Genomic DNA, 14,654 nt, shown 5'->3' with positions numbered 1-14,654 from the left:
GTTTCATGCTTTGCATGTTATTTTGGAATTAATACGTGTCACATTTCAGTTTGCAAACAAAATAAATAAATAATTGAGTTAATAAAGCCGCAAACAAACGTAGTCTCTTTTTTCCTTTCTTGAGTAAGGCAGCTCCAAAATGCAGATGTTTTAGCCTAGATCAGTGCTTTCTGTGGTGATGGGGCAGCCAGCGGAAAATCCGGAGCGTAGGGGTTGGTAAGGTTTTCTAGTTGCGCCGTGATTGGCTCAGTGTTCTGTCACTCATGGGAACACTACATCACCGCAAAATTTACGGGTAGAGCTAGAAAATTCAAGCCCCTTGGGCGCTGCCATATAGTTACATTAGATGTGCCCGTCAAGAATGATTTTTTAACAGTTTGTGGGCACCGTTTGTCACCGTTATGCATTTTAATGTATTGTTTAGTGCTGTGTTGTGTAGTGGCTTTGCTGGCATGCATCTAAACATGTTTTTTTTGTTGTTTGCCCCACCAAGATTGAAATGCTAAAATCCCCACTGGGTGTCATGGACACACTTTAAAGAAGCAGGAAATGTAACCCAGAGAGCATTGTGGGTGAGGAGCTCATCACTAATCCTCTTTTGAAATTATTGCCTGTCTCTTCTTCATCTACCTGCAATCAATAACCTAAAGCCTGGCTGTCTTAGAACACAGAGTACACAAGAGCAACATATTACTGATATGTCATGGATGGCAGACCCTTATAAAACATCGCTCTCAGCTGTTCCAGGACTGGATTAATGCTGGAGAGAGGTTCCCCCTTGCCCTATCCCAGTTATAATTATTTATATAGCAAATCCCTCTGAATATCTATTACCAACTGTAAATTCCTGAGAGGAATATCAGTGCTTTCCTCTGTTCATAAGTTCATCAGAACCATCTATTGTATGTATTCTGGAGCCATATTCACAGCAGCCCAGGGCGGTTGTGCTGATCATCAGAGGGGCTGTTTTCCCTATTGAGATAAGAAATTAAATCTGCAGGAGCAGAGGATGCTGGGTTTGCTGCAGGGTGGCGAGGCAGCAGCTCTGATAATGGAGCCGACTCCCATTGCGCAGGCTGGGAGGCAACGGCCGTGGCGCAAGCCCAACCCTGCCTATGTGAAAGGATAAAAAAAACAGTTGTGGTGAAATAGCTGCACTGAAACGGGAAGGGAACGTTGCTGTATGGAACAGAGTTGTGTAGCTCTCTCCTTCTGTGTGTGTGTATGTGTGTGCGTGAGTACTGGTGTGTCTGTTAAAGAAATATATTATTTGAATAGCTTTTAGAAACCGTTAGTGGGAATAAGGACATTCCATTATCCTGTTTTCTTTTGTTATTATTATCCTGTTTTCTTTCTTATATCTTCATTCTCAATGCAATGTCTCGCCCCTTCCCCCCAGGTTAGCCTGAACTGCATACAGTATGTAAATAAATTGGCTTCAATTTTTAAAGGTGGCACTCACCAGTATTTGTAGTCTTCTCAATTGCCTCTCTCAATGATGACTTCAAAGCAGGCTGCAGAGAAAACAAACAGTCACACTTTAATGTGCTGGCACAAATAACATTTGGAGAATAACCTGCCACTTGTATTGCTGTCACAATCATAAACAGGGTTCAATTTATAGTTCAATCTTTAATGCCATCAAACAGGGCTCAGCACAAAATTATTTGACATTCGTGTTGAAGTAAAACAGTTATACAGTGCTCTTTTTCAAATAAAATAGTATAAATCTGCAGGAACAAAAACACTATATTTTCACCAGCCTATTTGTTCTTGTTTTAAAAATGTTATTCCACTTGAGTGATGTTACTTACCAATTTTCAGCGATACAAAGAAGTGCTTCTGAATCATAATACATGGCCACCAAGAGCTAGCCTTGGTGTCTCTCTTTCCAATTCGATAATTAACCATCTGTACAGAACAGTCTGTACAGTGAATCTCTGAGGAACTACAACATGACAATACATAACTGCTGAATAACCAAAGTGATAGATCTACAGTATGTAGTAAAAGAAATAGCAATCATTTATGTTGTTAAACACCTCAGACTGCTCTTACTGTAACAATTTAGTCTCTGTAAACACCCATGTTTGACCTTTTAAGATATGCACGGTCAATCTATCAAGAGGAAGAGGAATCAAATTTCACTCATCTCCTTTCTCCCTCCCCACCAAGCTGGCTGAGATGGATCAAGGCACCTCTCAATGATCGTTAATTGAAGGTTCGTGAGATGAAGAAAGGAAGACTATTTTCCCTATCTGCTTTTACAGAGATAGTGATAACAAAGGCATTGCTCCAATTCTCCTCTGTCAAATGTAATTGCCGCAGCAGCCATCTTGATTATGATCTCCACCGTGGTCCCTTATTGGTACCTGCCATAATAATACATATTCTGTGTCCAATGCAGACAGGCTTATACAGCAAACCTCTGACTGACAAACTCTAAGCATACTGCGTTAATCACTCAGTATGACTAGTGACATTGATGTGGCCCTTCGACTGTGCTTCAAAAAACCCTTGTATCTATGCAAGGGCACAATCTCCTCTCTTTTTCTAAATTGAACTTTTCAGACTAAAAACTAAATTTTTGCACTTTTTAGGGCTTCGGTTTTATTTTGGGGTGACATTAATTTCCATTTCATATCGATTTAGTTCTTGACAGTATGTGTGTGTAATTCCATTACATCAAATCAGCATGTAAGCTAACATTTGGGGGATTTGTCCAAATCCAACATGATTTGGCAATTCCTTTGTTGGAAAAGGAACATTTTATAGATGCCGATTGGCTAGCATTACCCTGACCTAGGACAAGGGTGTGAAGTACAATTTCATGCATGCATGCCACACTTCACAGAAATGTCAAACCACTGCTAATGTTCCCTGAGCCATCCAACAGTTAAGGAATCTATTGATTTTCATTGCATCTTTAAGAGTATAAATGGTATGGTTGAAAACATCAGATGTGTTCAGACTCATGCAGCACTTCAAAATGATGTAATTTCAGGTACTGGCATAGAAGGCTGTTGATTCATTAGATAAGTAAATCATAGCTGTGTCAGGATGCTGTTCTGTTTCCCCCTCCTACAGATGTGCCCAGTCTGGGTCCTCTGCCATCATATGCAACTAATGCAGTCCCTCAGGCAGACAGATATGTAGCTTTGTTTGGTGCCGCGCCAAGGACTCAGAATATAGTGCTATTAAATCGGATGCTTTGTAAAAGCTTTGCTCTTTGTCCAATTATTGAAGGAAATGGACGTTGCAGAGGACATTCCTCTTTGGTAATTGCAGGTACTGTATTAGAATATACAATTAAACTGACTGTATCCCAATAAAGATATTTCAAGTTCCTTTCTTCCTCCATTTTGAGGTCCCCTTTCCCCATATTGTAAAAACTGAAGTGATCACATCCTTGTCCAAACACCTTTGAGAATGTTTACTGAAGAGAGAGAACGTGTTACAGTATACAGTACATTTCTCAAACCCCTGTGTGAAAACCTGGGCAAACAGCATATACAGTATCTCCTCTATGAGTCAGTCAACCTCACTTGCCACAAGGCTAACACAAACATTAAGAGGCCAGGGCCCACACCTCAAACTTAAAGCCTTCTGTAATGAAAATAACATATTTGATCATGGCCTGTGATGCCCTGGCCTGAACCAGTAAGATAGGGAAGGATGGGACGAGTCCAGACCAGCCTATTGATAATAATACAGAAACTACTGATTGTATACAACTCCTCTCTCCCTTGATGTGGATCGTTATGGACTGTGAAGTATTCATTTTCATAAACTGAAAATGCAGAGGCGGCCATATACTGCCCAATTTTTATTTAATGCGCTGCATGCTAAACTGTGAGGTTTGAATGCAGTATTACCTCTGTCGTTTCCTATTTCCTTCACATCACTGGTTTAAAAAGAGAGGCAGCGGAGCATGACATGGTTTTCATTAGATACCAGGACTTTGGCAGTAACAGCCTCCATTGACTGTGATTTAACTGATAACATATGGCTCTCCTAGCAGGCCTCTCCACAGTTGGCACTCTGACCAGGCCCATACCTTCAGGGGTGGCCAATATGACCTCCAGAGAAAGACGGCAACGTAGAGCATCCACTGAGATCAGCCACCAGAGAGAACAACTCAAATTTGCATGAGTTCAGACTCTTCAGAGTTAGAAAGTAGAGTTGCCCTCTACCATGGAATTTGATTAAATTATCCCTTTTGATTCCTCATCAGAGTGTTATTAGAGAGTCAATGCATTGTTAAGAGAATGATGACCCTAGTTAGTACCACTGAACATCAACAAATATTGCCTTGAAGAATATGATCAAATCAGGTATGCTCCAATAATTTTTCAGATTATGCGGCTATTTAGAAAAAGTTGCCTAACAAATTAGATGTATTTGCAAGTCAGACTTGACCCAAATCATCTCCCACATATACATCAGTCAGTGAACCAAGTCAAATATGGAATTAGATGAGGCACTCAGTCAGCTCATATGAATAATAATTATTTCACAACGTTGTGCACCAGTAGACACAGAGGTTGCTGGGGCTAGATCCTAGGCCTACATGCAAACCACATATGTGTGAGAGAGGGAGATCAAAGTTTTCCGCAGTTGTTGATGAGCTGATGATCTGACGCTCTGGTAATAGGCTCTCTCCCCTCCTTTCCCTCCCATTTGCTTCCCATGTGAGCCTGTGATTCTGATGATGATCACGGTCCAATTTATACGCTCAGCCATGCTCAGCACTTTAACAGACTCCACATAAATAATCAGTAGGTATGAGAAGAGGGTGTCCGTGTAGGATGGATGGATTCTTTTAACACAGCACTTCTGGCTACTATCCACTTCTGTAGGCCTACTCCCAGCATGATAGTATCTCTCTCTCTCGCTCTCTCGCTCTCTCGCTCTCTCGCTCTCTCGCTCTCTCTCTCTCTCTCTTGCTCTCTCTATCTATCTCTCGCTCTCTCTCTTTCTCTCTTGCTCTCTCTATCTATCTCTCGCTCTCTCTCTCTTTCTCGCACTCTCTCTCTCTCTCGCTCTCTCTCTCTCGCTCTTGCTCTCTCTATCTATCTCTCGCTCTCTCTCTCTTTCTCGCGCTCTCTCTCGCTTGCTCTCTCTCTCTCTCTCTCTCTCTCTCTCTCTCTCTCTCTCTCTCTCCCTCTCTCCCTCTCTGTGTATTACTCTCCCTCTCTGTATTACTCTCCCTCTCTGTCTTTCCCTCCTTACTGTAATGTACCAGATGATATCCATGTCATAACAAACGTTAATGTTACTCCTTAATGCAGAGGTTAACAATTGCGTGAGAGCATAATGGATTCTGGTCTGGTGCTGCCAGCCAACCCTGGGAGGGCTGTATTGATTGTGTTGAAGTGCCTGGGTGAGGACTTTGAAGGCATGAAGGACCTCATATCAGGGTCGGGGTCATACTCATCATCACAATGTTGGTTCTATGACCTCAAGCCTCACAACTCTCAGGATTAACCTAGAAGGAGCAGGTTATTTTACAGATTGCAGTCAGGCCAAAAGCTTTAGAGAAATTCTCATTTAAAAAAATCCCCAGCGAGTGAATGTGTTACCCACCGTCTGACACACTGATGTTGTTGGGAAACAACACAGAAACAAATCATGTACATGGGTTTGGTTTCTCTCTTTACACTATGAATTATTCTGTCAAACTCAACTTTTGTTTATTTTCCTTTGTATGATTTGATATACATTTGCATCTTCTGCATGAAGAAAATGGAATAGAAAACATTTGGTATGTAATAGCTAATTCATACACTAAAGTGTAAACTGAACGCTCGGGTAAACCCATTTACTTCAAAGAAGTCAAATCAAATAGTTCTCTCAGCTTTCCAGAACTGTCATAGTTAGCTGGGCTCAGACAGCCTTGCTCAGTCATGTTGATAGTGCTATGCCACCCAAAACTCTGTGATAGAAATACCACAGGATTCTCCAGTGATGGCCTCATTTGAAGCAAGACCCAGATGTGGAAAGAGCACAATTGTTTGTTTAGCCTCTGAGATGCACTTGGGTCTGAGAGTTGTATATCCAATTATTTGCCTCGATATCTGCAGGCCTTGCACAAACAATGTCTGTGTGTACGGGGAAAATATAAGAAAAGGGCAAGAAAATTCTCTTTACCAAATGCCATCGGTGAGCAACTGCATTCAACTTCGTTTTAAATGTGGGTTGTTGTCACAATGACTCAGTGTACAGTCACCAGAGCATTTACATAACTGCACTATCTAGCAATAGTAACCTGTACAAATAATGACAATACAATGATGCTATGTAGTGCCAGTCCTTTAACAGTAAGCCTGCTCAGACATCTTGTCCACTCATGTCAGTGTATTGATATTCTAACTGATATTGAAGGGGATTATGTGACTTAAGCCTGCATATTTTGCATGCCTAGAGATGTGTTCCACTTGGATAGGAACAGATCTCACAGTGCCAGTTAGCTCTGTCTGAATACTAACTCCTCCCGCTCAGATAATCCCATGAAAAAAAGATAACTATTTAATGCTTAACATCCTTAAAACAGCTCTCTCTATTCCTGGGAATCCGAATTACATGGCCGTGGACGCCCAAGCACTTTTATGTTACTGGGGAATCTTTCCACATGTCAGTAATGATGTGCCGTGAAACATGGAGGAGATTTAAGGTGACTATGACCGATAAGAGCTGAGCTGGAAGTCATCGAGGGGGATGTGTGTAAGATTGTTGTCATCAACAGTAGCTGTGAGTTATGGGAGGGCTTCAGGTGGTTTTACATTGAATACTTTCAGTAGTGTTCCGTAATCCTTAAGTCCTCTTTGGGATCAGCTCTTGTGTTGGCTTCAACATTTGATGCGACCCAATGCCTTCGCACAGCTGTCTTACAGTAGAGAAAGGGCATGTATCCAGTAAGATAGAGAGAGTTTCTCTTTCATACTGCACATAGAAAGAATTTCATATTTTGTTACCTACTCACCAGAGATCTATGTTCTATCCATGAAGATGTTTTGGTATTTTTGAAGGACAGAAACACTACAGAGATAATCTGGGTACAGTGCGCAGAGTTATTAAACCGGTCGCGTTGACTACGTCCCTCTTCAATTAATACTAGACACACCAGGCAAAGCTAACATCCTTCACATATTTCCATGGAAACAAGATAAAGACATTATGGTGAATCATAATTTGACCTACTTGAGGGGTTTTATGCTCTTCATATGGCCAACAGACACTCCTGCCTACAGTTCCAAAGATGAAGACCATGACTCAGCTTAATAACGCAGGTCAACATATTACTTATAGTCTTATTTCTATGTGATACAGCTGTTGTCCAATGAAGCATTGCAGATGATTAGGTACAGTACACAGGAGAGTTGTTATCCGTCCTTGGAACCACCTCTCTCTGCAATTTCTACAGCAACACTCTACCTGCATCTTCCCATCTCTCTTTCACAGCCATAACATGAGACTGTCAATGTATCTATCAATGTCTTAAGGCCTGGATCTTGTGCCCCGAGTCTGAAAAAAATCTATTTTTGTCTGTTGAAGTGATGAACCGTTCGGCATTTTGATATAAATGAGGGCAAGCGTGGTTAGATACAGCCCATTGCATTCCCATTAGTGATTACCACCAACACCCATACGTTGTGTTATGTACTTTATTACAGTGAGATATCTGTGCTATACGGCCTTCAATTATCCTGTTTTTGACCATAAAGAGCAGATCAGCAACAATATTGAGAGAAAAAGGGATTGTTGATTGTTAATGGCCCTGGGAGCAATGAGAAAGCCAATAATGAAACAGCTTTGTAATGTCCCGTTGCACCATGGGAATGAGGCAGAGAGAGCTGTGAAAGGATTTCTGGTCTGTCAAGGTCAATTGTTCCAGGTTGATTCGATTATGAGGGGGAAAACAAGCTTGACAATAAGCCATCTTAATGGCTTTGCATCAAATATTATTGTGGGATAGCACCGCTATCTGCAAGACTAACTGGTATCTACAGTAGCCGAGTGTAGAAAATTGATTACGCTATATTCATTACAAAAATGGTGAACCGTGTCGTTGAAGTAAACACCCTTGCCCAGAATCCTTGGCACAGTTGTACTGTCAGGTTAATATGTGTGAGGTCCCTAATTTGAGCTATCCTCCATACTGTGCGCAATGTACACTTTTCAGCCCAGCATATATCTTACATGCTCTATCAGTATCCAAAGGCATTTTTAAAATTTAACCTTTAATTAGCTAGCCAGGTCAGTTAAGAACAAATTCTTATTTACAATGGCGGCCTACACCAGCCAAAACCAGACGACGCTGGGCCAATTGTGCACCTCCCTATGGGAACCCCAATCACAGATGGTTGTGATACAGCCTGGATTCAAACCAGGGTGTCTGTAGTGACACCGCTAGCACTGAGATGCAGTGCCTTAGACCGCTGCGCCACTCGGGAGCATTAACTGAGGCAGCTTAATTAGGGTGGGATAGAAAACTAATGAAAGGGCTACAGCATTATTTGTCATTATTTTGTCATCATATCCATTTGGATGAGAGACTGTGCTAACTATGTACTGTAACCATGCCAGCTTTATCCCTTATGGGAATAAACAGTGAAACAAGACAGCACATTGAGTTCAAAGCCGGGTCTCGGATTGGAGTCATTCTAGTTAATCCCATCATATGAACAGGGAAGGACTATGGTGGGAAAGGGAAGAAGAAAGGGGATATGCATACACAGAGAATGGATCAGTAATGGAAATTCAGCTAGCCACGCAGAAATGGAGCTGTGTGGGGTGAGTTCCCAGGTTAATGGACTAAGCTGAGTGTGAGCCCCGCTCATTAACCTCACTCTATTATGGAGGAGATGGCCTTTCTGGCCCTGGGGCTCAGGCCATGTGGCTCTGTCCTCCACCCTGCCCAGGCCAGGAACCAGGCCACCAGGCCACCAGACAGCCCCCTGGAGACCCTGCATGCATGGAGATCCATCTGTAAAACGCAGATGATGAGGGACTTGAGTCACTCAACACGAAGCCCCGTGCCTCACAGATGGATGCCAGATTAAGCAGGATTTGTCACCATAATGAAAACTGTGTGGTGAGACTGTGTTGCTGGCTGACTGGTACAGAGGAACGGGGGTGGAGGGAAGGGAGAGGTGGTTTGACAAGTGTATGATGCATGCTCCTGTGACAGCAGGAGCCATCAGAGAGCTGTGGGCTGTCAGAGATTGATAAACCAGACAGCAAGAGAGGTGTAGCATCTACCCAGGCCCCTGGCTTGTCACCAGGCCAGATCTGATCCACAGTTCAATGAGGCCCACTTTACATGACATCTCACATGTAGACTGGGATCTGAGACACGAGCATTGGCAGGAATCTATTTTTCATCCAAGGTAGATTACATTCCTGGTTGACATTTCTCTCAACATCATTATTTATTGTCCGTAGGTTGGTTTCTCCTATATTCTCAATACAAACTGTATACAAATAAATCCCTTACTTTATTGATTTATATATTAACCCCCTAAGGTCGATGTCCACACCCCAGAGATGTAGCCTACACCAAAAAAGTTCCAGAAATTATTCAATACACATTTTTATTTTTATTTATTTTATTACATTTTTAAAAGAAATGCATGTGAGATTTATTTTCTATAGGTCATTGTAATATAATGTAACAAAGAAATAGTCTGCAGTAATCAAGTTGGCTTCCGACTATTGGTTACATTTTTTAAAGATCATACAGTGGTTTACCTGAACAACGTCACTTGACTAAACTTTGTAGTGCATAAGCTAGCGAGCTCTACCATGCTAGCTTACTCTAATTGCCTCACCAGCTAAGGTAATTTAGTAGTACTAGCAATGGCAAACCAAATGTTGATCGCTAGGTTTAAAAAAAAAAAAAAGACATCTGGAGGAAAAGGAGTGTGTGCCAGAAAATATTTTGGATCAATCTACCGATAGCTTCCAGAATGAGACATTAACAGGTGGCGCTAGGATAGAAACAACCGCAATCGCCATCACAACCACCAATGCCACATTGAGCAAGGCATGCTTGCCAACCCCACCGTCTCCTCTCGTTCTTGATGCTGCAGGCGGGGGTGAACCTGCAGTAGGTCACCCAACAGATTTGTCTGCCGTTGATGAACCAGCCTGTCAACCAAAGCTAGCAGTTCCCTTCAAGTATGAACAATGGCAAATTACTCTGCTTCTCTTCAAGGTGGTATGACCAGTTCATGTGGATTGAGTATAGTAAAGCAAAATATGCAATTTATTGTACGTTTTATATGCACTTTTCTGGGGCAAATGATGAATTCAGATTTATACGAGATGGATTTAAAAACTGGAAACTCACAAGAAATGCTTGCTGCAAACACAAGAATAGCAAAATACATGCTAATGCTCTTGCAAAATTTGAATCCTACAAGGTGACCCATGGGCCTAGAAGTCATGGGACTGTGTTGAAACAAATACACGGTGATGCAAACATGAATTTTACAGAAAGAAACTGTGCACATGTGTGCAAAGCAGGATATTCCACTCAGAGGGCATAGAGAAACCGAAGAGGCAATCAACAAAGGTAACTTTTTAGAAATCTTCAATTTCATCTCAAAGTATGACTCAGAAATACAAAACAGGCTTAAAACTTCTTAGGGATAGCCCTCTTTTTTCCCAATTTTCGCCTAAATGACATACCCAAATCTAACTGCCTGTAGCTCAGTCCCTGAAGCAAGGATATGCATATTCTTGGTACCATTTGAAAGGAAACACTGTGAAGTTTGTGGAAATGTAAATTGAATGTAGGAGAATATATCACAATAGATCTGGTAGAAGAAAATACAAAGAAAAAACAAACTAGTCTCTTTCTACCACCATCTTTGAAATGCAAGAGAAAGATCGATAACTCGAAGTATGACTGAATTACAAGACTTTTAGTGTCCCCAGACATTCGCAATCATATTGCATTTTTCTGCAAGAATATCGTCAAATCTGTATACTTGGACTTTGATTTAGCTTTTCCAGTATTAGTAGCCATATTACAAATTCAACATTTGCAAAACAACCACTTTTCATAACTTCATAACTCTGAATATCCTTATAATTTTTGTCCAAAATGAAAAGGCATGTTGTCGTACAAGGTTAATAGCTACATTTAACGAAGTATACATGGTTTCCGGATACTCCCGTAAAACGCAGCTCATTGGCTAGCTTTGTTTGACGCTGATTGGTGCTTATTTGACAAAGATACAGTCATTCAAGTGATGGCCGCCCGCGTCATCGGTGTGCTATGAAGGCGCTCTCTGAACAAATATGGTGTCCTATAGGATATACTACACCCCTAATGAAATAGTGAAGTCTTGTTACATTATAGGATCTCTGAGGAATAGATATGAACGTGATTTGACTAATTGAAACAACGTTTAGGGTGAGATTTTCACAGATTCCTTTCTTTGCAAATTGAACGAGTGGAAATACAAAATCGATCGTGCATGCTATATGGACCTTTTTAGGATATGAAAAATTATTTTATCTAACAAAACAACACTTCATGTTATCTCTGGGACCCTTTGGATGTTAAATCAGAGCAAGATTTCAGAATGTAAGTACACATTTCACCTTCAGACGTGAATTCATCAAACCTATCGTGGTGAAAAAAGTGTTTTGTTGTTAAGAGCTCTCCTCAAACAATGGCATGGCATTTTTTCGCAGTAATAGCTGCTGTAAATTGGACAGTGCAGTTATATTAACAAGAATGTAACATTTCAGCCAATATAAGACACTTATATGTACCAACATTTGTTGTTTCTCTAAAATCTGCCATCTTGACACAACGCACTGCATGATTTACAACTGTCCCATTGACGGGACGCCGATCCTTAATTAATGAGCTACCTCGCAATGCCACGCTTATGAGCCACGAAATTCAGAACGAGTTGCTGGAGTGTGCAGCATCATTGTTACTGTGGAGGATAAAAGATTAAGCTCATTCTGCGCCTTCCACGTATTTTGCCATACTAGCAGATTAATATAAAGATCAATCTAAACGAGAACTTATTGCTGTGTGCATCCTACTAAAGCAAAGATTTAAGCAAGCGGTATATATGCATTGCAACACCCACCGATTGAATTTGGTTCTATAAACCGCGACAAAAGTGTCAGGATATATCAATACTTTTTTTGACAAAGTAAACCAGCTACACACATATATGAGTGGATCCCACAGACATGCTGGATTCATAGAAGTACAGAAAGAGTTGAGTTGAGTTCAAAATCAGGGTCAGTGAGTAAAGTGCTGTTACTGCTAGATGTCATTTTAGAGGTTCTTGCATATTTCTCAGAGGCTTGTGGACAAACCAAATTAGAAGCCAATGCCCTCTTATAACAAATCCAGAACATTACGTTTTTTTTCCTGTTAGTCACGTTTAGGAAATTGTTTGACACTAGTGATTTTGCTACGAAGGGATTGACGGACTGTATTGGTTTAATTGAAATCCTCAAAAGCAGCTTTTCTACGTTCAGAGATAGAGGAGACGTTGGTTAAGTTCTCAAGCTAAATGAAGAAATGAAGATTAAGCATGATATTAGATATTGGGATGTGAGTGCATTGGCAGACAGTGTAGTCACAACTTCATTAGGGAAAACATCCAGCATCAAGAGAGGCAACTTTGAAACAATATTCTAGATAGACCGATTACTGAGTTAAACTCAAGATTTCAAGAAGACACATATGGGATCATGCAAGCGGCAGCATCCTTTTCCAAAGAATCACAAACCTGCGGCCTTAAAGAGCAGCTGAAGACCACATGCGATCATTATGCAATATCAATTGAGGATTCTGAATTCACCGTTTTCATTCAGCAGTTGAGTCACAAAATGAACATGGGAAAGAGTGACTTTTCCTCCATAATGAGTGTTCTTGACAGCTGCCCTGATGATATTTTCCCTAATATAAACTATCTGTTAAGGATCATTGTCACACTTCCAATGACACGCAGTGTGGAGAGACTTTTCTCAACAACAACTAGGATAAAAAATTGTCTTCGCACATCAATGACAAGCGGCTAGCTGAACCACTTCAGTTTGCTGTCTTTTGAACATGAACTGACAGATACATTGGATTATGATGAAATCATCACCATATTCAACTTAAAGCCTCACCGTCTGCGCCTTGTGATGTAGGTCATGCCTTATGATACGTCTACTAAAGGTACCATTTTATAGTACTACTGCCCGCCGTGGTATAAATTGTAACATCAAATATAGGCTTGTTTGCCCATCGAGATTAAAGTGCGCCTGAAGATGAGTTTTATGTTGTTGGCAAGTTGTCAACTGGTCTAAAGTTACTGTCTTATTTGAATATGCTGGGATAGGTCATTATCTATATATGTAACGAGGTTGCTCCAAGTACTATGCACTAGTATAAAACGATTGTATTACAAAATAATATACAGTGAACGTCACAAAATAAATGTAATACATAAGTAGAAAAAATGCCTATCCAACTTTTTCTAGACCTATCCCCCCAAAACAATCTGGCCACGCCCCTGCCACACCCCAGCGGAAATCAAATTAGCATAATACAAAAATTCCCATAATAATCTGTCAGTTTCAATTCACTGCATCCGCCTGTGCCGCACTTTCACATCTGCGATGAAAGCTGACAGAGCGTCAGACCATGAGAAATCCCCAAAATCTGTGTTTTCACAAAATCATATGTAACATCCAAATGGTTTAGCCTATAAACTATTAGACTCTGAAGAAACACGATGGTGTCCCCCATTTCACTCTACGACCCCTACAAGTGTCTTGGGACTCGCCTGAAGTTGGTTTAACTTCTGTCTGTAGTGTCCCAACAGTTTAGGCTACACACTAGTATAATTAGGTGAGACTCTCACGAGCACATACATGTCAGTTGTTTTGCTCTAAGACACCCACAGGCCTCAAAAGACTCTTCTGAAGGTCCCCCAGTATCAATTGAAAAGAAATCTATGGAAGTATAGAGTATATGGACACTTATGTGCCAAATTTCCTAATCTTTCTTATATCACTCAGATATAGGAGAGACACTTCAGAACAAACTTCCTTTTGATATTTGGGAGGAGTATGTGTTGTTCCATTTAGTGAATCTGTTATTCAATGTGTTTGTATCAGCTAATAGTAGTATTATTTTTTTATATAGTTCCAAGGGTCTTAAAATTCCAAATCAAATAGCTTAGACTGTTATGGGTTAAGGTATTTACAAGTTATTTTCGGACATATTTTTACCTTACATAAGGGAGCTAGGGGCCTCATTAAGGAGATGGCAGGCTGTCTAGGCAAACAACATGAAGCTTGTCACATCCCGCTGACAACAGTGTCCATCTTGACAGCGCTGTGGGTGAACTCAACCATGTACTGTATGGGTCGTTCTACAGAAGTAAAAATACATTTCTGTAAATTGGGGGTTGGAAAAGAATTCCAATTTGTATCCTATTTCTAGACATATGTACCCCTCACACACTTTCACACCATACACAAACTGGTTATATTAATATAGTTTCAACATAGTTCATCAACATATTGTTACATGGAATCTACGTGGAAAATACACTGTATTTGAAAAAAGTTAACATAAACTTCTGTTTAGAGGGTGAAATTTCAACCACAGGATTATGTCA

The 14,654-nt window shown here is 40.7% G+C and overlaps 1 protein-coding gene across 2 annotated transcripts in view; it reads right to left on the bottom strand.

The window, feature by feature from the left end:
- LOC109906087 (leucine-rich repeat and fibronectin type III domain-containing protein 1) overlaps nucleotides 1–14,654 on the bottom strand; it is a 134,082-nt gene that overhangs the window by 63,290 nt on the left and 56,138 nt on the right. For both annotated transcript variants that reach the window (XM_031790869.1, XM_031790868.1), the window contains exon 2: nucleotides 1,463–1,514. The gene's annotated coding sequence lies outside the window, so the exon portion shown is untranslated. The remainder of the gene's footprint in view (nucleotides 1–1,462; nucleotides 1,515–14,654) is intronic.

The sequence above is a fragment of the Oncorhynchus kisutch genome, linkage group LG15, assembly GCF_002021735.2.
Source record: "Oncorhynchus kisutch isolate 150728-3 linkage group LG15, Okis_V2, whole genome shotgun sequence".
Taxonomy (NCBI): Eukaryota; Metazoa; Chordata; class Actinopteri; order Salmoniformes; family Salmonidae; genus Oncorhynchus; species Oncorhynchus kisutch.
The sequence above is the reverse complement of the archived record's forward strand: the minus strand, read 5'-3'. Positions and strand labels throughout refer to the sequence as shown.